This window comes from Rattus norvegicus, chromosome 1 (assembly GCF_036323735.1).
Source record: "Rattus norvegicus strain BN/NHsdMcwi chromosome 1, GRCr8, whole genome shotgun sequence".
NCBI lineage: Eukaryota > Metazoa > Chordata > Mammalia > Rodentia > Muridae > Rattus > Rattus norvegicus.
The window spans coordinates 199815184-199840375 of record NC_086019.1 but is presented as its reverse complement, the minus strand read 5'-3'; the positions used below and the strand labels follow the sequence as shown (position 1 = coordinate 199840375).

The following is a 25192-nucleotide window of genomic DNA, read 5'->3' as shown; positions in this document are numbered from 1 at the left end:
AAAGACTTCCCAAACAAAAAAGATTAATTTTGACTCCTTTTTGAAAGCCAATATTAATATGGTTATTTTTAATGGAAATTCAAAAATGATGCCAGTAAACTGAAGGCCTTTTGACATACAGTATGGTGCCTGCACATACCAAAGCTCAATTCTATGACTCTTTGGAAGTTGGAAACCAATGCCTTAATTCTGTGTTGATATCAACACGGGAGCAGCAGTGGTCATAGTAGTTGGGGTTTTTGAACTTTGCTTGGGCATATCTCCCTTAAACATCCCCATCCTCCTGGGCAAAGCTGGGTCGAAGGAAAGAGGTTTGATGGGGCTTGTGTGTTTATTCTGCTAGGGTTGATGGCCTAGCTTCTCTACAACCATCACACAAAGCATACACGAGGGCTTATGACAGTCTCCAATTTCAGGGAACTTACCTGCACTGCCCAAGCAGACTTTCCAAAGTTCCAAGTCATCCAAAAGCCAGTTTCAGAGGCCAGAAGTTAGAAATCATTCTCTGACCAGTCACTCAAATCTTACTCTGTGCCTAAGTCTCAGATGTTTGTCAACAGAAACCAAACAGGCCAGAGAATCTTGTCTACAGCCCAGGAGGGAGAGTTCCAATGAAGGCAGAATAGGTTACTGTGTCCACTCCTCAAATATGCCTCATGTCAAAGAGAATGATTCCTGAATCAAGTGTGTGTGTGTGTGTGTGTGTGTGTGTGTGTGTGTGTGTGTGTGTGTGTGTGTTAGGGAGCACTTGCCTTTGCTGGCATGTGTGGTGGCTAAAGGCTGACATTGGGACATCTTCCACAATCACCATACCTTTTGACTCAAGGTCTTTCACTGTACTTGGAGCTTGATTGGTGTTCTGCTACACAGACTGGCCAATCAGCCCCCAGGATTCTCCTGCCCTGCCCATTCCCAGCACTGCAGTTGCAGGCACTCACTTCTGTGTTTGGCTTTTTCTGTGGGTGCTGGAGGTTGGAACTCTGGTTCTCAAGTGTGTGCAGAAGACGCTTTACCACAGAGCCATCTCCCAGCCCCATATTTTTAAAGCCAGGAACTGAGTGGCTGACTAAAGCAGAACAGACACAGAGTTAAAGGTTGGGGTCAAGAGGATCGGAGCTGCTGCCTGGATATCCCAGATCCATATAGGAAACACAGACACACAGAAGTCAATTTAGCATTGCTGGGTTTTAAACATGACTCTGGGGGAGGAGAAGCTGAGGCCAGGCTAGCAGCTGTTGTCACAGGATCACTCGTTTGGACAGCTGCTGGATCACTGCTGGGCACCAGGGCAGTGGACCAAGAGGCTCGGAAATGCTAGAATGGGAGGAAGGAAGGCTGGCTCTGGACAAGCCAGCCCAGCGTGAAGTGCCAAGGAGCACAAAGGTCACACGCTTATAGCCAACCAGAATCTGTGTCCTGTGTTTCAAAAGATAAATCCAGGGGGCCTAACCTATGAATACTTCACTCCGGCATGGCAGGCATATTAAAAACAAAACAAACTACTCAAATCCACAGTGTCGTGTTTCATGTGCATTCATGCCAACATGCACAAGCCAACACCTCTGGCTTATGTTCCAAGACAATAGGGATTGCTGACTTGCAATTACAGCCTTATCTTATACGAGCGATTCCAATGAGCTTCCCCTTTGTCCCCACTGTCTCCATTTACCCAAACAGAGTTGGATGACACTCATAAAAGATGACGTCTAACCACGATGCAACAGATAACAGGACCATAAAACTCAGAAAGAACAAACGAAGGCTTCCTTCTTTCTTAGCTTGATAAGTTATGGATTATCATTAACCCACCTTGCTAAAATAGAGAAACAGCAATCCAAGTAACCCACTTTTGATAAAATCAGGCAAACTGCACCCATTTACGTTCCAATGGAGAAATACCAATGAAGGACACCTTGACTAACAGAGGAGGCCCACCAGGCAAAGGGACCGATATAACAACCTTAAAATCTGAAACAATGTAAAAGTTTGTTGTTCCTGTTTTTATTTTGTTATTTGAGACAGGGTCTCAGGTAGACCAGGCTAGCCTTTAACTCTAGACTTCTTGCCTCCACCTCCCAAGTCCTGGGCTTATAGGCATGTGGCAGCATGACCCACTAGTAAAGATATTTCAAAGGTGGCTGTGCATTTGGAAATGGGACTTCCTACTTGACACTCTGGTGATGCCCGTTAAGTACAGCATATTAGTTGAGCATTCTCTTCTCCTCTTGTGATCACATTGCAGCCATTTCTAAATTCAGATTCTTTGGGGCTTGGTGGAGTGTGTCCTAAACCTCAATATCTAGGAGGCAGAGGTAGGAGGATCATATGAATTTGAGGTTAGCCTAGTTTACATAGTGAGTTTTAGGCCAGCCTCAGTCTCAGCAAGCAGGCAAGCAAAACGACAAAACTCTCAGACTCCTCTTTCTCCTTTTCTTCTGAAAAGGGGAACAGAATTAAGTTGATTTAAATGTTTTTGAAAGGGGCTGGAGAGATGGCTTAGTGGTTAAGAGCACTGACTGCTCTTCCAAAGGTCCTGAGTTCAATTCCCAGGAACCACATGGTGGCTCACAACCATCTGTAATGAGATCTGATGCCCTCTTCTGGTGTGTCTGAAGACAGCAACAATGTATCCATAATAAATAAATAAATAAATAAATAAATAAATAAAGTTTTAAAAAATGTTTTTGAAAAAGGCTATGAAGGGTGATGGCAGTATAGGCCTGGAATCTCATTTCTAAGGATACCAACACAGAAGGACCATGAGTTTGAGGCCAGCTCTGGGAACATAGTGAGAGCTTGTCTGAAACAAGACAAAACAAGATGTGGGCCATGGTGTTTAAAGTTGTATTTTCTAACAGGCCTCAAAGTAGAATTTGGCTGTTACCAGAACCCTGACGGCGTACAAGATTCCATGACACTGATGCATCTTTACCAAAAGTGCCATTCAGTAAAGCACCCTCTTAGCAGTTTCCCCCATGGCAGCCGATCCACTTATGAGAAGGAATCCCCACCAGGCTGTCACGTGCTGCTGTGCACACTAATGGGTGTTGAATGTGTGCCACTGAGATAAGGTTGTAAAAGAAACAACAGGGCAGAGAAAGGAAAGCATGTGGGAACGGCTCATAACAATACGTCTCAGGACATTGAGTGGCTGAGCTATATTTCAAATGCCAGGAGGCAAAAAAAAAAGAAAAAAAATAATAATACTGAGAAGTGTGATGTGAGCCATTGAGCAAGTTAAGGCACTAAATTCGCATGTCACCCTCTGATCATATGGCCTGTTTCTCAACAAGATAAACCTTATATAACAATTAAATCCCAGGCGTTTTAAGCTAAACCAATCATACATCAGAAACAATTTTTAGAAAATCATGTACTCACCAAGGGAAAATGAGGGCTATAGTCTGAAAGAGAAAGGAGGAAAAAGAAGGTTAGTTTCCTGGTGACAATGTGGGTGCTCACCTGGGTCTCCTATTTCCAACAGGGCTGGTCCCTGACACCCTTTTCGGGGTCTCCTGGAGACTGCTTAATTTTGATAGTAATTTCTTCTTGCTACATGCATAGGCTTTCAACACCTATGTCCTGCACCAGATCTTCTTGTGCTCCCTTGCAGCCAGTTGAGGGTGGAATGTGGCTCCCCGGGGTCTGAAGTGTTTCATACCCAGCCCTCAAGGACCTGACTTCCACAGGCCATTAACCCTAGTGAGGGGTGTAAAGGTCTCACCCGAAGCAGTCCCCATACCTTCCCTGGAGATGGCCTTTCAAGCTAGAGCTACCTTTTCACTCCATGCCCCTGCTGTCATCTCTGTGTAGCTTAAGCCATGTGCTCTTCCCATTTAAAAGAATTATTAGTATATAATTTGCATATATAATACTTGCCCACCTAGAATGCATAATTCAGTGGTTTCTAGTATACTCAGGTATTTAGTAAGCCTCATTAAAATCTAATGCTAGAGGAGAGATGGCTCAGCCCAACAGCTTGCTGCTCTTGCAGAGGACTAGGATTGGCTTCCCACCACAGACAAGATCCACAACCATCTGTAGCTCTAGTTCCAAGGGATATATTATCTGCTTCTCCTTTCCTCAGGGTCTGCACACATGTGTACACAGGCATACCATGCAGGTAAAACACTCCATGCACATCGAAATAAAATTAATTAAAAAAAAAGACTTACTAATCTAAGACCATTTTCATCATCCAAAAAGAAGACACACTCTCATGAGTTCGCTGTCCACCACTCTGGCTTCGCCCTGACCTCTGATCACCACTTAGCTACTTTCTGTGGATTTCCCCATCCTGACATTTGGTAGAAATAGTTTCACATGTAGAAATAGGCATTTTGCAATGAGATTCTTTCACGAAGAACAATGTTCCTGAGTCCCACCCATAGAATGCTCTTGTGCTTCACTCGCTTTTACTAACAAATACTTCACCCCCACAGCCTGTTTATCCATACGTCGGCTGATGGATGCAACCCTGTGTTCCTGTTGGTGAAGCAGGTAACCTCCCATGAGGCTTATCAGCCTTTCACCTGCCTGCGATGGCGATGTGGCTGGGTTGCGATTACTCACTTAAACAGTTAAAGGGTAGGATCAATTTTCAGTTGTCTCTATTTTAAAATAGCTGGCTCGGTCCATGCTGCTTTCTACCAGATTGCTTGGGATGATAGTGCTGGCAAGGCTAGTTGCTTTAAAACAAATTTAACAATGTCTCTGCAGCACAATTATAACAAGTTATTATAAATTATTATATGGTTACAAATTTAGAAGGTAACTTAGGAAATAGTCTTAATGTCACAGAAGCAGAAAACTAATTCAGGTAACTGAGAAATGTTAAATCTGCTCGGGAAAATCTGTACTCATGATACTTCCAAAAGCATGAAGGCTATCTGCTTTGGTCCTTAATATGTAACATTGCTCTGGGAATCTTAGCCAATGTAATAAAGCAAGGGAAAAAAAATACAAGACATCGGAACTAAAAAGGAGACATGTAAAGTGTATTTCTGAGGTGGCATAATGATCTATGTAGAGAATCCTAAAGAATAAAAAAGCCCCTATTGCCAAGGCATACACTTAGCTCACAGGACAAAGAGAGCTCACAGGTATCAACAGCATTACACGGAGGGAACAATGGTAGTTCTCTACTTAGGGAAACTGACAGTCCCAGCATCACACATTCATGTGTTAACAACAAACCAACAGCATTCACGATCTATCGGTAGCATCTGACACCGTGTGCTATCATGTCATTCCCTAGGGAAGGAATCAAAAATACTGAAGAGGCAGAATGCCGAATCACATAGAGTTACAGAGGGTTCCCAGCATGCCACAGGGCCCCACATAACATAACACTCAAACCCAAAGCAGAGGCCGAGTGTTGGGCAGAAAGTGGTTAATGTGGATAAAACTGTCTTTTGTAGAACAGTTTATTATAAAACCTCACCCCTTTCACTCACCATAGAATACCCAGAGACGATGCTTGCAGGAGTGCTTGCTTGGAAGTCAGGCAATGGGAAAAACCAAGGTGGACACTGCCTCCACATTCCCAGGGTAATTGACAAGAACGCTCAACACTACCTTCCAATGCCATGTTGACTCATTTCAATAAGGAATAAAGCCCGGTAACACACAGAGATTTTGGGGGACAGGACTACAGCTAGAGGCACAAGGTTGGGTCAAACCAGACTAAAACCACAAAGGAAAAAGCTAGTTTGGTGTGGAAGCATAGGCTGTTTTGTCAACATCTAGATAAACAACCAAATACAAATGATAACTCGAAACCCAACTTTGAAGTAATGTGGTTTTTGTTTTTAAAAGTTTGACTCCCCGGAACTTCAGGTAGTACAATGAGATAAGCATTCTTGGTCTGTACTTCATGCATGATCAAGTAACTGTCTGTTCCTCTTAGAGCAGAACTAAAGCAAAACCACCCCCAAAACAGACTCTACAATAAACCTTTCCGAACTATATACTTCCTTTAGCCCGAGGCCTTGTAGACAGTCCTCCTTTCGCTGAGCAAAAACCTCTAAAAATGCACATGAAACATTTAAAACCTGGCGGTCGAGGTGGCAGTTGATGTGGGCAGTTTGTTCAACATCCTTCCACAGAATAGAAGCTTCCTGCTCTTATCTTGAAAGCCAGCATCCTCCAAAAAGGGGAAGGAGGGAGGAGGGGTCGGGGAGGTGAGGGACAGCTTCTGTTGTTTCCTCCCCTCCACACCTCATAGCTATCCTATGAGTCAAGGGAGTGTCCCCTAAAGATGGGGTCCCTGCAGCCTGTGGTGTGAGGAAGTGGGGGAGTAGGAGCTCCTCTGGCCTACTACTCTTGGTTGCAACTCCTGGCCTTGCTTGCTCATAGTTTGGGGTTGTAGCTCTTAGTGAAGCTATAATTCCTTCAGGGCAGTCACTGTCTTCCCTCTCTTAAGCTCCTAGTGTCCAGGGCGCTGCTTGCCACAGCCTGGAATGACATTCTGCTACAGGCAGATTTATTTCTCAAAATTCCTCCCAGTTCCACTGTCTTTTTTTCATCTAGAAATACCTGAAAAGAGCCAGAGAGGCCACATCTCTCCTCAGGGGAGGGATATGTCTTTGAGAGAGGTCTGAGCTGACCCACCTCAGAGGAAGAGCTATGTTGGGTGGTGCAGGCTACATCCATTCAGAACAGAGAGAGAGAGGAAGCCTGGCTTACTCTGGGAAAGAGGCTGGTGACCGCATCAGAAAAGGGGAAATCCACCCTGAGGAAAGCCTGAGGGGCAGGCAAGGTCAGGCCCAGGAAGAGCGCTCCCAAAGGAAGTGACCAGCAGCTAGGCTTGGCTCTGATGGTTCCCGAGATAGAAGGACCCAGCAAATGGAGTTACTGTGCAGCCAAGCTTCATAAAAAGGACAATCAAGTGTAGTGTTAGAAGTCCACAGAACTGCGCTGGCTGAGGATAAAGTTACAGTTGCTGTTGAGGTGGACAGAGCTCGCCAATCCTTCTGAACTCAGACAAAAGACTGGTGTCTTTCCATACACCAGTGGCCCACGTGCATCTCGGGCAATCCTGTGGGCAGCATTTTGCTGCCTGTAGCTTATCTATCTACAGACTTTTCTTTCTTTCTTTCTTTCTTTTTTTTTGGTTCTTTTTTTTCGGAGCTGGGGACCGAACCCAGGGCCTTGCGCTTCCTAGGTAAGCGCTCTACCACTGAGCTAAATCCCCAGCCCCCAGACTTTTCTTTTGAATGGGCGGTAAGATTTTAAAAATTGTGGAAGCGCTTGCATTTTATGTTAAAACTCTTGCACACATTTTTCATATGCATCACAGATCTTAAATGCGAACATTTTTATGACAGTTGAAGATTCCATGAAGCATAGGCACACAAAACACCATGTGGGAAAATACCGGGGACATTGGCCTTGAACAAATCTTACTGTGAATAATCAGACCTGGCCAAGTTCCTCCATTCTGGCTGTGTTCTGGCTGTCTTCTCTTGGGACTCCAGTTTGCCCAGAAGGCACTGGTAAATGAGTCAAGACCTCTGGCGGAAGCAAGAATTGCTATCCACTGTCAGTCGTAGTAACTCTCAAGCCCAATCACCATACCCATGAATGTACAGACTGGCTAAACAGCAGGGCACTGCTAGAAATAGAATAGTAACCAAGGCCCTATCTGGAGAACCACAGGCAATGAATGGGGGATGGCTGTGCCCCAGCCATGCCTCAGGCTTGCCTGCATTCCATCAGACAGCCACACTGTGCTGCCAGGGGGTGTGGAGTGCTGAGAGCGTGTCATGTTTCCTAATCACCAAGGCTGCAGATTGCACAGATCTCGCACTGCCAAGTCTCACAGTTTTCTTGTTTACCTTGTAGATACCAGCAAAGCTGCTACTTTTCCATCTTCTGATGCACCGAAGAACAGGAAAGAGTGGCTGAATGTAGAGGAGGAGTCTCCCTACACAAAGGAGTGTGGAAAGATGTTCCTCTGCCTATCTCTGCCTATCTCATAAGTTCAAGCTGCCCAGACAAGGAGAAGAACCTTTGCAACGGTGTCACCAAGCTTACATCGCCTCACTATCCATTTGTCAACCCGAACAGACAAGCAACACACTTTCTAAATGTTGGGTAATTTCTAGCAATCATTCCCAGGCAAGACACCTGCTTGCTCTCCACCCAAATACATAAGATACTTCACTAACTGCTCACTGTGGGGTGCCCTCTTTGCATATTAGTAAGCTAGGGGAACCCTTGTTTGCAAGCACAGGCCCAGTGTTTTCCATATTGCAACATCTGTCTACAGAGTTATGATTGCCCCGGAATTTAGGGGCACGGCAGTTCAGATCTATTCTCTTCAGAGGCACGGATGCTCTCGGCTTCAGGCAAATGCTAATGATTTGCTCATCTCTTGGTGCAGGGCACACACACTTTTCAGGTAGTGATAGAGCGACAATCACTGTCATGGCTTGGACCTGTGTTATTGTTGACTGTTGTTTTTCCCCATTTTTATCTTTTCCCCCAGGAGCTGCTTCCTTGTGGGCTCCTGTCCTCGAAGGTAGAGCAGTGTGAACGGTCGCATCAAGCTCCTTGGAGAGGTATCACAACGAGGGCCACTTCAGCCTCTCAGGACTCCCAGGAGGAATCCATTACTGGAGCTGTTCTCTAGATAAAGAAACTGAGGCCCAAGCATAGAATCATTTGCTACAAAGAGTCCCATCCCTGAGCAGGACAGTGGCTCCAGAGCTGGTTTATAAACTTTGCTGCCTCCTTGGGCTCGTCCTGGACAAAACTGGATGCATGAGGTCATTAGAAACAGAAGGACCCTCTGCCTCATCTGTCAGTACTTGCTCATGCCCCAAGCTCATCTAGACTGAGGATGTTCAACTGGGATTTGCCTTCTGACCACAGCACACACAGCTAAGGCACAGACGGCTCCATGGGCCAACCCCATCACCTCTCAAAACCACAATTTTTTACTTCCAATAACGCAGAGCTGAGCTCTGGGTCTTGCAGGGAGATTCCAAGCATCATGACGTGGATGTGACTTAGGAAGACAGGACCAGTGAAGCTTACTCGTTCTTTCTCAGAAGGTGCATCCCCATCAACTGCCAGCCCACTTTGGAAGGACCCAAAGTGTAAGGAATGGAAACCTCCTCTAGGTGGAGACATGCCCCTGTGTCCTCCTTTGAGGGTTTTAATGCAGTGGGGCAGGCCATGGAAGATGGGTTCACCTACATTAGCCGATGCCCTTTTCCTTTCCATGATCCTTACCTTCTAAGGCAGTCTCCATGATTGGCTATAGGGTTTGTCTAGGTTTACTGGCCTTTCTGAGGTCTGACTCTGAACGGTGTAACTCTTTCTTTTTCTTTTGGGTGCTGGCTAGGGCCTAAGTATGCTTCCTAACTCCCTAAGGCCTTAGATTTCCTTGGTTCTTTTTAAAAGCGCCTTCTCTGCTGTGTTTGCCACCAGGTGGCTGACCTGCAACTTTATCCCACGCTGTATCATCTTCGTGCCTTCTCCATTCTTCTCTCTTCCAGCAGCTGCAAGATTTACAGCTTGCTAGCGCTGGTCTTTTCCTTTTAAAGGCCAATAAATTATCCCCGAGCTTCCATTTGAATCTGTTCTTTGCCCTCTAGCTTCGAGGATTCTTGAGTTCTTTTATTAATAAGACTAAGAACCCCGAGAGGGGACCCTTATTTCCTGGGTAGTATAGGATGGCTCCCCAAGATCCAACAGCAACACTTCTTTCCTGCCTTTTAATTCTTTAATTGGCAGAGGAAGCCAACCTGTCCCTGCACCCTTAGACAACATCCAAAGGATGAAAGGCTGTCAGAATTTAAAGAAAAAAATCCATAACACCCACTCTACTAACAATGGCCCCATTTTCTTTGCAGCACTAGACAAACGAACACTTCTCATACAGAGCCCCCATGGGTTCTTGGGCTAAACCATGCAGCTTCATTGGATATCCACCACTAACTTCCACAATGGAGTTATTTGTCAATTTGTCCCTTCCCCCTACTCCCAGGTTTGAGTGACATACCTATGACCAAGTCTGCTTTACTGGCCACACTCCATTAAAGAGGGCCACAGTCCCTTACCCCCCCCACTTCCATGCTCTGGAGCTGCCCATAGATGTCTTGCTTCCTGGATGCTCTCTTTCCCCTTACCCATGACTCCATTTAAGAGTGGGAAACAGAGCAGAGCTCCGTTATGTCCCACGGTCATTCTAGCCAAGGCCCTTCCCACACTGGTCTTTTCATTGATAACTTGTAGGCTCTGGTTTTCTGCCCCATAGTCTCTGTACTGCTTGGCTTTGTGTGTCAACTTGACACAAGCTGGAGTTATCACAGAGAAAGGAGTCTCCCTTGAGGAAATGCCTCCATGAAATTCAGCTGTAAGGCATTTTGTTAGTGATTAAGTGGGGATGACCCAGCTCACTGTGGGTGGTACCATCCCTGGGCTGGTAGTCTTGGGTTCTATAAGAGAGCAAGCTGAGCAAGCCAGGGGAATTAAGCCAGCAAGTAACATCCCTCCATGGCCTCTACAACAGCTCCTGCTTCCTGACCTGCTTGAGTTCCAGTCCTGACTTCCTTTGGTGATGAACAGCAATGTGGAAGTGTAAGCTGAATAAACCCTTTCCTCCCCAACTTGCTTCTTGGTCATGATGTTTTGTGCAGGAATAGAAACCCTGACTAAGACAAGGCCCCAACATCTTTACCCTAAGAAAAACAACAGATACAATTTAATCTTTTCTCTGCTACTTTCTGCTTGTGTACAGATACTGCTGTGTGGGATAAAAATGACCCCAAGACAATTTGGTGTTCACAGGAACAGGAGGACTCAGCCAACTGAAGTGTGCTTTTCAGCTCGTTGCCTAGGACACGTGTCCGTGGAGAGGTGCTTCATAAAGGACTCAAAGAGCTAGGCTTTCTCCTAGTGAAACCAGTGAGATGGTGCTTGGCCCAGGAGAACAGTCCATGGCCTCTGGTCTCATGCTTAGGCCATCCTCTAAACCGTCCTGGAGACTGGGCCGAAGGGATCGACTGACAGTAGAGTATACCCAGGCCCAGTGGCCACCCCGAGCGAAGCTGAATGCCTTCCCTAGGCGATGGATTGGGACAGATAAGAAAGAGTATATAAGTCCTTATCAGAATCTAGACCCTCCCAGGGAAGGAAGATGTCACAGTGACCGCCTCTAGAGGCCCCCACTCACAGGAAAGACATAATCCTGCCCCCCAAGCACACTGCCATGTCTGGATTTCCACATGCTGTGCTATATCACCCGAACCTGTCAGGTTCCTCTCCTCCCCTCTCATCTGTGTCCTCCAGACTTCCTGGATCTCCCACTCCTGGCACTCCTATCTCTTTAGCTCGCTCTCTCTCTCTCTCTCTCTCTCTCTCTCTCTCTCTCTCTCTCTCTCTCTCTTCCCACCCTCCACCCCCTCTCTCTGTGGTTTTGTTTCCCAACAGCACCTCCCTAGCCACATCTCGCCGCAAGACGGTAAAGAATGAGAAAGTCATGTTTGTCACCACAGCAGCCAACCTGAATGGGGGGCTGTGCTCCACACTTTACAGGTGACAAGAATGAGAGGCGGACATTGGCTGACACAGAAGCCTTGGTTGGGGAAATCTCTGAGCAGAAACTGCAACCACCGGAATCTCTTTTCGTGTCTAACCATTTCTGAGTGCATTCTAGTAGCTCAGAGCATCCCGAAGGATGAATGGATAAAATGCCTAGGTTGGTATTTAACATATACCGGATGATTGCTGGGTGATATTGACAGGTCAACTGGTAAGAATTGAGAAGTTAAAAGCAAAAACAGCAGCAGCAGCAGCAGCAGCAGCAGCAGCAGCAACAACAACAACAACAACAACAACAACAACAACAACAAAAAAAAACCACCCACAGACCCTCACGGTCTTAAGTCTAAAAGAGATGCTTACAGATGTCACTGGTGGGTGGCATTGGACACTAGATGGTGGCAAGCCCAGGGTGGGAAATGACACTGAAGCACAGCACCCAGGTTGCCTTGCACCTGGCAGTCTCCCGCCTCAGAGGCACAGGGACCTGACTAGAGCATTCCTCATAGACATGCAGGGATATTTCTCAGGAACTGAGATAAGACATTCGTGTCATAAGAAAAGGGGAAGGCATCCTGAACTTAAGTTTGTAAGACATTGCTGAGAAAGATTTTGACAATGATGAAACCACTTAAGAGGAAGATCTGCCAATCAAGTAGTCATTTAGCAAGAGCACCCTCAAATATTTTGGTGCGGCGATCTTCCAACCCCCACTCCCCGCCCCGTTTGACTCAAGCCACGGAAGTAGTCCATTATAAAATTCACAGGACTGAGCCTCATGCTAGGAGAGGGAGAAAAAGAGCAGAAGGCATAGTGAGCGTCAGCTGCATCGTTTGGAGGGAAAGCTGTGTTTCTTTCCTTAAACAGTTCCTAATGAAACACACACTTCCAGAGGCTTTACAGACCGGGGAGCTGTGAGCAAACACCATGTCCAGCCTTGATGGGTGTTGCACAAGGCATGCACCTACACCCTCCAACCCTACTAAGAAAGTTCCGTGAACTCAGCAGGAATCCTTCCTCCTCCTCCACAGAAAAGAACACTGCTGTATTCATCAGACAACAGAAACTGCATTATGACAGAAGTTTGCACTGCTCCGCGCCGGAACAATACGCTGCAATGCCAGCACAGAGTTTCACTGAATTCTGCTCCCATCACCTAGAAAGATCAACTGCCCGCTTCCTCGGCCAGGCAATACAGCCATAACGTCAAAGAAAATTGTCTCTTTCAAACCAGAAAAACCATCTCACATGGGCGGTGAGCTGCTGGTTGCAGAGCTGGTGATTCTGGGCCTTAGCAGAGAGCAAAGATGACAGAGGTCAGACAGAGTTGGCCTGATGGGTACCTGGCTTTTGATTGCCACCCACGAGTCTGGCAGTCCTTCTGTGGTCCACAGTCTGAGGGAGTCTGAGGATGGGGCAGCAAGAACCAGTCTTGCCCACAGACACGGGGAAGGCTGGGGCCCAGAGCAGAGGGCCGGATGGCTCTAGTCTCTGTACCTGAAGTCACTGAGGCAGCTTTGCCCTGATGATCCAACAAGACAGCATTGTGGGAGTGAATTTAGAATCTGAGGGGGTGAGGCCCAGAGATGGAAAAGAAAGAGTGCTTATACCCAACCGTGGCCTGGGCAAGGCCAGATACCAACCCTAAGCACATTTACTGAACAATCTAGAATTTTATAGGGTGGGTCCAGCATGTAGCTCCTGGGCTTCATGCTCCCGTGGAGAACCGTGAATGCAGTGCAGGGTCACCAACTTAGTTTAAACTTTTAGGATTTATTTTGCAAGTTCATTTGTGGAACACATCCATGCCGTTCTACGGTAATACCCTGCACACATGTCAAAATGCTGGGCGTACCACATTTATCCAATATTCTACCTGATTCTCTTGACACGTCTGAGGTGACTGGTTTGAGTAAGAGAACTAGCCAGAATCCACATCCAGCCCAGGATAAGTGGAAAGCTCCCGATCTTGTTTGTTTGTTTGTTTTATTTTGAGACAGCGTTCCTCTGTGTAGCCCTGGCTATCCTAGAACTCATTCTGTAGACTAGGCTCACCTCAAACTTAGAGACCTCTGCTTCCCAAATGCTGGGATTACCGCTACCGCTCAGCCAAAACCCCCAATCTTAGGAAGACTCTACCAGATCTTTGGGGCCAGGCTAGGAACCACTTCCTGAGAGACGAATGGCGGCAGGAGGACTCTTTTCCAGACAGAGCCAGAGGAAGTGGTCAGTAGCCAGCAGACAGAGGAAGGGCTCTGACCATGACACTTCCCTCCCCATAATGTTCTGTGGTCAAGCACCACCACATCCTTAAAAGGCCATCTACCAGTGGTACCCCCCAAAAAACCAAGTGTCACCCCCAGCTCATTAAAGACTCAAGACCAAATTCAAGAAAAGTCCTGCAGAATCTACTGAGGCTGAGAGCCCAAGCTGGGTGAAATTCTGAAAGCTGAATTTGTGCAACTGCATGAAGTCCAGTGCTATGCCCAAGGGTAGAGATTGAGTAGCATCAGAGAGTGCTAATGGACACTTTTCCCTGGTCATCAGCAGGGTGAGTGAGCATTGCCTGGCTTGCTTGAGCCACTACAAAGCTGGGAGTGCCACGTTAGAACTGGTCTTGTTCTACTACATTTCTTGTACTCGAGAATCTCCCCATGAGCCACACTGACAGGCACAGGGTCCTTGTATCAGTAGTTTTGCTGTCTGAGGTATCAGTTAGTCAATTGTGGTTCAAAAACAACACATAGAAGTTTCTAGAAATAAAGACTCCATACATTGTAAATGCCTCCCCTTTCTGACAGTTAGGAAATCTCTTACTATGCTGTCAGGGTCTTGACTCACATCTTTGCCCAGATTATCTCTGTGGTGTGCATTGGCCATTTAGTAGCTACTTCCTTTAGTGGATTGATACTTATCTTAATGATCAGATCTCACAGCAAAACAGGTATTTTTAAACACAGTGTGTTGCTGGAATTGTCATATTTTATTATTAGCTATGGTTGTAAATCTCATATTATGCCCTATTAAAACATGAACTTCCTCATAGATGTGGATGCATGGGAACAAAGCCCATGGTACCCTTGGGGCTTGCCGATTATCCAAGCTTTTAAGCATTCACTAGGAGGTATTAGAATGCATCCCCAAGGGACATGGGGCATGGTCTCTAACATTTATCACAGGACTAGATGGGAGTTTGCCAGGACCGTCCTCACGTAAGCACTCATTCTTCCTAGGCACTGATGTCCCAGGCCCTGAAACCATGGCAGCCGCACGGCCTGGACACCTGAACATGGCTCTTGTTCCTCAAGTCCTCACCATGTGCCGAACACCAGGCAGGCACCGTCTCGCTGGTCACTTGTTATAGAATGGAAAACTAAGAAAGACCTTCTCCAACTTAGAAAGGGAACTCCCGTTGTGTGGATGGTGTCCCCAGTGGGTATGTCAAATTCTGGCCCAACTGTCCCCTCACTGGTCTGTGCCCACAGACTTGGATGTGAGTGCTGGAAGTTAGTGTTGTCAGCCTGTGAATGTCACATTAGTATGGCAAGTACTCGTGACCAATGGAGTCCACACTCATGTCAAGATCCTGCTTAATACTTCAATTCAGGACCTCTGTGTGTGACACAGGACACAAGTGTTGAGGTGTTGTATGTAGATGGGGACACCTCAGGGTGATGATTGAAGAAAATTCTGTAACATGAGGTCACTACAACCACACAGAAGTTCATCTAACCTCAGCTCTGGGCAAATTGTACAGGGTACGGGATCATGGACCGGTGGGTAAAATACACAAGGGCCTGAGTACACACTCTCGGAATCCATGTTAAACACTGAGCATGGTGGTGTGTGTTGGTAACACCAGCACTGAGGAGCAGGACATAGAAGGGTTCCTGGAGCTCACTGCAGTTTACCTGAATCAGTGAGCTCCACGGTCAGTGAGAGACCTGTCTCAAAATATAAGACAGAGAGAAAATGAGGAACATGCAGTTTCCCCTTTGACCTCCACATGCATACCTGTACACACACATATGCATACATCCACATAACACATGCATATACCACACATCCAACACACACAAAGATGTGTATACCACACATTTAAGGCATAAACATATACATATACCACACACACACACACACACACACACACACACACACACACACACACACACACACACACAGAGTTCCTCCAACAGATGTTCCTCATAAATAGGACTATTACCCACCTAAGAACAAGGGGACAATACCAGGACAATACTGGGTTGTTTTTGTGAATGTAGTCACAATGAGGGTCTGCACATTTCTAGCATATTCAACTCAAAGTAAGGGGAACAAAAGAAGAGTCAAAACCAGAAGCTCAGATTTGGGAGAGTGTGTGGTTTTGTAAGCAGTGCTCAGCCATTCTTCCAGTTGGGTTGTGGTACGCCATTGATACACCAGTAGCTTCACGTCACCCATCTGCTCCACTGGTGGCATTTGAGGAACTGCTCCCAGCTGAAGAAAGACATACAGGGTGCGCATTGCTGATGGTGGTGATGGGGAAGTTAGTCCCCTGGGACAGGTGATGTGGGAGGAGAGAAGGGCTGGCCTCGAAGGGCAGGCACCCAGCCCTGGTGGCTTAGACTGTGTGAAGGGAGGACTTAGCTTGGAGCTGTGCTTCTGACTGATTCTGAAAACACCAACCAACTGCCACAGTGCTGTGGGGGTGATGCAAGAGTCCTCAGAGCAACTGCCTGCCTGCCACTGGCTAGCTTCTGTGACTGAGAGTGCTTCTGGGGACATCCAGCAGCCCAGTTTCTAGAAAGCCCCAGTGTGGTAAGGTGGTGCTTTATGGTTCCTCACCTTTGCTTTGCCTGGTAGAGGCCTGTATGTGTTAGAGGGAAACACCCATGCTCTTATGCTACTGTGTGTGTGCATGCACACACTGTGTTTGTATGTATGAGAGCATGTATGTTGTATGTGCATATAATATAAATGTATGGAGTATGTATGCATGTGGTATGCGTGTATGTGTGCATGTGGTCTGCATGTACATTTGTCTGCATTGTGAGAGTATGCATGTTGTATGTGTATATACTGTGTGTGTATGTTTTATATATTGCATATGTGTACATGTATGTGTGGTGTGCATGTTCAATGTGCCTGCATGTATGAAAGTGTGCATGTTGTGTGTGCATATAGTATGTGTGTATGTGGTATGTGGGCCTGTTGTATACATGTATTTATATGTGTATATATGGTATGTATGTATGCATGTGATATGCATGTTCATGTGCCTACATGTGTGTGTGTGTTTGTGTATGTGTGTCTGTATTTTAAATTCCTCTACAAAAAAGGGATACGATTTCAGTTAACCTTTTGCATATTTGGTTTGAAGTTGTAAATAAAGCCAAATTTGGGGATTTCTAGGCAAAGAGAGTGAAAGAGGCATCCTCACCTCCCAATGCCAACATCCCTGGAAGGAAGGCTCCTGGCTTTGCGTCCCCTGGCCAACAGCCCTGGGAAAAAAGCCATGACTCTCTGGAGCCCATACGCTTTTCCTTAAAGTGTGGAGGCCTGCAGTTCTCTCAGGTCTCAGTTCACTGCTATTGTGATTTTTCAGCACAAATGGCCCCAGAGTGACCTTCTCCTTCATAGATCCCGATGAAAACAGTGCAGACCACCCAGGCCTCCTGCCTCACCTAGATCTTCTAAGGCTTTAGAGCCTCAGTTCTCAACCTGTGGGTTGGGTTGAGCCTCCTTGAGGGGGTCGAATATCAGATTTCCTGCATATCAAATATTTACATTATGATTCATAAAGGTAGCAAAATTACAATTATGAAGTAGCAACAAAATAATTTTATGGTGGGGGGGTCACTGCAATATGAGGAACTGTATTAGAGGGTCAAGGGTCACAGCATTAGGAAGGCTGTGAACCACTGCTCTAGAGTATTTCCCTGAGCCCTGCACTCATTGAGTCCCACAGTAAATGGAGTCATCAAACAGGGTGGACAGCTCCCTACATCTCAGAATCTCCCTCCCCATCTCTCTGCATGTTATATCTTAAGGCAATAAAAGTTGAAAAGGATCGGCTAGCCCAGCACAGTATTGACTCCATTAGCCTTCCAATTTGAGTATCACATCTCAGGTTAGTAGCTTTCATCAAAGGGCTGATGCAAACCTGCTGTACAGTGGCAAGGGAGATATACTTACTGTCTTTTTGGTGGGAGAATGACAGGATAGGAATCATGGTTGTTAATATAACTGCTTACAGAATAAAAGTTGTCTTGAACCATAGTATGTAGTACCAGAAAAAAAAAAAAAAACAAAAAACCAACAACAACAAAAAAACGCTTGCACTTCCTGAAAGACTAGGAAAGTTCTTTCACCCGGACTAGAACAATACTAGCCCTTGTTTCACTTCAGCCAGGAAGCTTAGGCAAGGTTGCAGTTTTCTCCTCTCCTAGGAAAGAGACTAGGCTCTCGCTCTCCTGAGAGTCTGAACCTGCCTGGTGCTTCCACAGAAGTATTTCAATTTAATGCTCTCAGTCACCGGTTACTTTATCATAACCTTTGTCACAGTAGAATGAAGTCAGGAGCAAGTTGGGGAGGCAGCGTCTAACCCCAAATTCATTTAGACCATGAATGGTGCGACTGGGCTTGCTTTCTCTAAAGTGCCTAGTCAGGGAGAATGCAAATTATAAATTACCAAAACAACAGCCAGCAGGAGGGGAGCTGGGTTCGGGGGTGGGATCATGGTGGGGGTGGGGAAGGGCAGGGCGGGGTTTCCTTCCCTAGCCCTTGCTATTGGCTCCAGGAGTCAGAGGTGGAGTGCACAGGAAGAGTGGGGGAAAGCCTTTAGAGGTGTAGAGGCAGGGCTGGAAGGTTCCTCTCTGCTTTGGTGGTTGTGCTTTCACTGGATATCATGTCTCTTAACAGTGATTGTCACACAAGATGAATTATTTGTGTGTGTGCATGTGTGTGTATGCATCTATGTGGATGAGTGTGTGTGTTTGTATCTATGTGTATGTGTGTGTGTGTGTGCGTGTGCATCTATGTAGATGTATGTGTGTGAGTGTGTGTGTATGCATCTATGTGGATGAGTGTGTGTATCTATGTGTATGTGTGTGCATCTATGTGTATGTGTGTGTGTGTGTGAGTGTGTGTGTGTGTGTGTGTGTGTGTGTGTGTGTGTGTTGGGTCATGTATACATGTGTGCATATAGAGATCAGAGGCCAGTGTTGGGTGTCATTCCTCAGCTACCACCTGCCTTGTTTTCTTCTGACACAGGGCCTCTAGCTAATCTGGAACTTCCCAAGTAGATTAGTCTGGCTGGCTTGTGAGCCCAAGGGATCTACCTTTCCCAGTGTTCCTGGCACTAGGATTACAAGCACACAACATGGTGTCTAGTTATATGCATGGGTTCTGGGAACTGAACTCAGGTCCTAGTGCATACAAGGATCACCCTCTATCAACAGAGCCATTTCCTCCATAGCCCCAGACAATGGCTTCCTAAAATCACCTCCGGCTTTCCAACACCTTGGGGTAGCATTACTTGCCATTGCTCTGTTTACTCAATCTCAGAGCACAGATGAAGTGAGCTCAAGACACTTCCTGACAGCTAAGAAACCCAATTACTCTGTTGAATTAGTAGATGCACCAAATTCCAAATGACTCACCCTCAAGTGTGATGCCATCCTCAGCGCACAGATGTGAATTGGGAGCTGTTTGGATTGGGAGTTTGAGAAGTCACTATGGAGACCATCTTTCATCACACACACACACACACACACACACACACACACACACACACACACGTACAGACTCATGGATATTCATACATCGACTCGCACAGATATGCATGCACACAGTCTCAGAGCAAAACAGACACATATGTAGACCCACATATGCATACACATATGTACACAAAGATGCAGACAGTCACATACACAGAGACCCACATATTCACACACAAACATATATACATCATACACACACATGTAATTACACACATACATACAAATATACATAACCCCCTCCTCCTATGCCTGAGTTCTTGGGTGCCTATGTCTTCTGGCCTCTATGATGAAAAGAGACTATTGGCAGGGCATTTCCTGTTGGTGTCACAGATAACTATGTGCACACTAACTCTGAACACACACACACACACACACACACACACACACACACACACACACAGCCTACTACTGGGATATAGCCAGGGAAAGTCATTTAAATCCATTGGAAAGCTGTGTAATGCCTTGCACAGAGTAGGTGTTCAGTAAACATAAGAAGTACATCATATTCTATACAATTTGAAACGCGGGCAAACACTGACAGAGATGGGGAAGGGATGATAATTGTAGCAACAGGAGACTTGGGGTAAGACCTGGGCACCCTAACTTCTGTGGTCTGAGTGTTAGATCCACAGTGGCTTCCTGTCAAGTTTCCACACATTTGCGTGCCCACGATTTTCTGTAAATGTGTTATATTTCAATAAAGCTTACAAAAAATTAATCTGAGTTGACATTTTGGTGTATTATAACTGGCAATCACTTTTTATTCTGCACATACCAGGAAACAAGTGAACAAGGTTGTTTAGTTTGTCTTAAAACTCAATTTCAAACTATGGCCAACTGAGACTTGTTGCTGCCATCATCCAAGCATGTGAGCCTCCCTGTTGGATGGCAGATGGCCATCAGAGTCAAGAGACCTGTGGGCATCACAAAACAGTGTGGCCCCTGACGTCACCCTAAAGTGTGTGCTGATTTGTCCTCAGGACCTTATTTCTAATAGACCAAGATTTTTAGCTGGAGGCACAAACTATGGGCCTGGAGATAGTTTTCTGATTTAAATCACATTCATCATTTTAAAGAGGAATTGTGAATGGCAAGTTTTCACATCAAATGGAAGACTTGAGATGGGATGTCTGTTGGAGGGAGAGCTCCTCTCACATCCATGCTGGAGCTTGGTGTGCCATAACCACTAGGCTTTCATTCCTCCTCCTATCAGCACATGAAACCTAGGAGGCAGTGGGCCATGCAGGCAGAAAACCACCCACCGAAGTGTGCCATCGGAAACCCTGGGGGCGTCTGTAGCTTCAGGAGTCAAATGAGGGTGTTCTCCTTCAGGGTGGCTGAGATGTTTATTGAACATCAGCAGATTTAGTCTTTTACAGTAAGTATGGGGCTCCCAACATGGGCACTGCAGCCATCTGCTCACTTGTGGGCACTGGTGACACTGCAGAGGCTTCCAGGGTGTCCTGGTGAACCTAGACACTTTAAGGCAGGGTAAAGAAGCCGGGGGAGCTTATGTAGATAGTGAAGAGACACCATTCCCAGGTGTCTGGCTGGCTGAGGCACCTGTACCCTCGATGTCCGATGACCTGTTGCAGGACCTTGATCTGCAACACTCTGACGCTGTCCTCTAGGAGCTAGGTTGACTGGGGGACATAGCTTCAAACCTTAACTGCACTCGAGGGTCCCCATGCTTAGTGAAAATAAAGCCAGTGTCATCTTCTAATGACAGACCACTGAAGTGCACTGCACACCCATGCTTAAGAGTTAAACATAAGGGGCTGGAGAGACAGCTCAGCCGTTAAATGCACTGAATGCTCTTGCGAAGGACCCAGGTTTAGTTCCCAGCACCCACATGGCAATCTGTCACCCCAGTTCCAGAGGATCCAACACCATCTTCTGGCCCCCTACTAGCACCAGGCATGAACACGGCAACAGACATACAGGCAGACAAACACTCACACACAAAGTATAATTAAGTAAGTCTTTGGGGAAAAAAAAACACCCTACCATAAGCTGAATTAAAAATGGAACCATTTATGAGCTTGTGTCTTAACATAAGCTACACAAGGACAATAAAGGGAAGCCATTATTTCTTTCTCATAGAAAAAAACAATCGCTCCCCGTTATGAGTTGGGCTGCTGCCTCCTGCAAACACCAGGGATGTCATTGAAGGAGCAAGATTGAAAAAGGCTCTTTAGCCCCTGGTGAGGTGGGCGTGTACATTCCGTGCTCTCCCCCTCCTCCATTTCCAAGGAGCTGCCAATCAATTTCAGAACTGAAAATAGCCACAGACAGGGAAGGAAGAGATCGGTTGGTTACCATGGGAGTTACTAATGAGGTTCTTCTTCTGTCTTTTAAAGATCCTTGCTATCCTCGTGACATTTGGAATGATAAAATTAAGGAAGGCAGCATCTATTTCCTGCCATTTGATAGTCATAAAAATATCATCAAGGAACTTTTGAGTTCAGATGCTTCTAAAGGAGATGCCACTTCCCGGAGCAGTGAAGCTCTTGTTAAGCAATCTGACCTTGGGCAGACCTTCAGGGGTCAAGGCATACTCTCCTAAGGGTTCTGAGAAACTCTGGGACAGGGACTCGTAGACTCAAATCCATCATCCATGGAGGAGGGCTGACTGGCTGGCCTGTCCCTGTCACTCACAGAGACAGCAGAATTGTGACCTTCCAGCAGAAGCCAGTGTCGTGGAGCCTCTGATCACTGTGTTCTGTAAAGTTCCATGTGATCACAAGCTCTTGCCAAGAGTGAAGTACCATGGCCTTAGCTAGTGTAAAGGGCTTTTAAAAGAATCATTAAAGGGTCCAGAGAGATGGTTCAGTGGTCAACAATGCTTGCTGCTCTTCCAGAGCTCCTGGGTTTAATTCCCAGCACCCACACAGCGGCTCAGGACTGTCTGTCATTCCAGTTTCAATGTGTCTGAAATTTTCCTCTGGTCTCTGCAGGCACCAGACGCACATTTGGTATAAAGACATACATACAGACAAAACTCTCCTGTATATAATAAATAAATTGGTAAAAAAAATATTCGTAGAGTTTGTGTTCTCAAAGTCATAGTTTCAACTGCCATCAGTCTCAGCTCAGTGACAAGGATTTGTTATGTTATGTGGGATGTAAACTTTCCCTCATGGTATATGTACTATATATCATAAATACCAGCTGGTGGCACTGTCCTGAGAGTTGGTAGAAACTGTAGAAAATTAGGCCTTGCTAGAGAAGTGTGCCACCAGGAGTGTGCACCGCTGAATGGGATAGCGGGACCTCGTACTCTCTACTCCCTGTCCTCTACAAGATGTGCAGTAACTGCCACCGTTTCCTCCTGTCATCTCCCTGCCACAGATCAAGACTCACGGGGCCACGGAGCCATGGACTATACGCTCCCAAACTGTGGGCAAAATACTTCCCCTCTTCTGAAATTATTCTCTCAAGTGTTTCATTCACAGTGATGCAAACACAGCTCATGGCTGCCGTCTAACACGGCGCCTTTGGCTGCGAAGCGGATTGCCCAGGCAACGGTGTTTATTAATAAAGATGAAAATCCTTCCCCTAAATTTTCAAACTGTCCACGGGTAGGCAAGGGATTAAAAAAAAATGAGGTGAAGACTTTCATTCATTCTTAGACACAGCTAGAAACATTGTCTCTAGAAATGCATTCCTAGAAGTTTGAAACGAATAATCCCCTGCTGACTGAGGTGAGTCGGGAGCTGTGATTCTCTGGGCTCAACTGCAAACAGGACCCAGCTTTTCAGAGTGGGCTGCACGGCAAGGAGCTAGGAAGCTTCCAGAAGGGAGAATATGAAAGACTTTAAATGACCCTGGCATTTGCTTTCAAAGTAACTGAGGATCTTTGCAAAGGATACGAGGGTGGAGACCTTCAAGAGATGGCACTTGGATTTCCTTCCACAAGGGAGGGCAAAGCCAGGGTTTAGCTGCAGGCAGCTCGAGATACACACACACACACACACACACACACACACACACACACACACAGGGCTGTAAAGGTTCTCTGGCGGTCCAATGCAGACCACCCTAGCTTGTCGCTTTCACACTCGAAAACACACACACAGCGCTACACGTGCACACACTCACACATGGTCACCATTCACCCCCCGCATTTGTATACCCGTGCACAGTTATGAATGCTCATGCACGCGTTCACACTCACACCTACACAGACACACCTACGTCCACACCCAACTACCCATTCACACTGCCGCCACCACCACCCACCCCCTACATACACTCTTACCCACACATTTGAACTCTCACACATTCCCACCCTCTCTCATCTCCTCGCCCACACTCACACACCCCTCACTCACAAAATGCTGCCCCAGTTGAGGTCAGACTCATCCCCTGTGATTAATCACCCACCCCAGGGTTGAAGGTACCCTTTCTGCCTCTGTGAACCTGCCAGCTCCGTTCTGTCATCCAAGCCAGACGCGGACAACTATTGTTACTATCTTTAAACTCTATTTCACTCCTGTGCCTGTGTGCGCGCTCCCATGAATGTTCCTGCACAGGTGCGGATGGAGGCCAGAGGTCAACATCGACTGTCTCCTCAATTACCCTCCACTTATTGGGCTAATCCAACAGTGCAGCTTCCTCCAGGGATCGTGTCTCCACCGCCCATGGGCTGGAGTTACAGGTAGGCATTTGCATGAGTGCCACCATCCGAACGCTGGGCCAGTCCTCAGCAAGGGCTTCTCTTTCCCGAGGCAGGAGACTCATTTATCAAAGACACTGTTCACTCACTTAACAAGCATTGCTGAGCCCCTACTCTGTGCGGGGCTTTGCTTCAGGACGGACAAAATCCTGAGGCTGGCCGATCATGTTGTCACACTAGGAGATAATATTTACTTAGACACCCGTCTTAGGGGAGACGCCCCCTGGCCTGGCCAGCAGTCAGGGAAGGTTTTCTGCAGGACATTTCTGCTGTCGTGTGACAAGTATAGCACACGAACCACGTCTGCCACAGCCTTGGGTGGCACAGTTCACACAGCCCCTGATGTGCCCTACAGGAGAAAGGCCAGGAGGTACAGATTAACTGCTTGTTCCCATATCTCTGGTCTCGGATGTCATCTGCGGCTTCCCCTAAAACTGGTTCTCAGATCTACATTTCCTCTCCATTCGTGTTTTGTAACTGGGGGCCCCGATTCTCTCTTCCCCAAATTCATTGTATTTAAAGTTTCTAACATACTCTGCTGTCCCTTGGCCCTTGGATCCTGCTAACAGACAGCCTTCGTACATAACTGGGTCTTATTAAAACCCCGGGGCTTCTTGAGGTAGCTACTATGTTTTCAACAAGGTAATCCTTTGTGTCCCCATCCCTGCCCTTCAGAGCCCTGAACATCAGGACACATATCATCTACCCCATCCTGTCCCCACCCCTGCCCTGCAGGTCCCTTCTCACCAAGGCACACTCCAATCTACCCAACCCAACCCACAAGGGAGTTGGCCTCTTCCTCATTAGGGGATGCCACTGAATGTCACCATCCAGTAGCAGAACCGCTAAGAATGCATGACTTGCTCCTCTGGGTAGGGCAACCTTTCTCACCTCACACAATGACATGGCAGTTTTAAGAAAGAGCTCTCTGGCTTACCAAACCTTGGGGATATTCCATCTACAAGGAATGTATACAGGGGTAGAGAGGTTAGGTACCCAGACCTCTGTTCATCTTCTCCCTACCAAATAACCACCCAGTCCTAAGGGGCAGCTTTCTCCTTGACTCCTGGGCTCCAGTGAAGGAAAGAACCAAACCTTTCCTGCATCTCTCATCATTCAGTATTAAAATGTCCCAGTGTTGCACACAGGGCCACAGAGTCTCTCCCCCATCAGCCTCTCTGAG

The 25192-nt window shown here is 46.6% G+C and overlaps 1 protein-coding gene across 7 annotated transcripts in view; it reads right to left on the bottom strand.

Moving 5' to 3' along the window:
* The window catches only part of Ptpre (protein tyrosine phosphatase, receptor type, E), a 150452-nt gene that overhangs the window by 84271 nt on the left and 40989 nt on the right, over positions 1-25192 (bottom strand). Inside the window, exons 1-2 of one of the 7 annotated variants that reach the window (XM_006230449.5) lie at positions 4176-23539; positions 3382-3404 (exon numbers count right to left, since the gene is read on the bottom strand). The exons of 4 other annotated variants lie outside the window; for them this stretch is intronic. The gene's annotated coding sequence lies outside the window, so the exon portion shown is untranslated. 7 annotated transcript variants of the gene reach the window in all.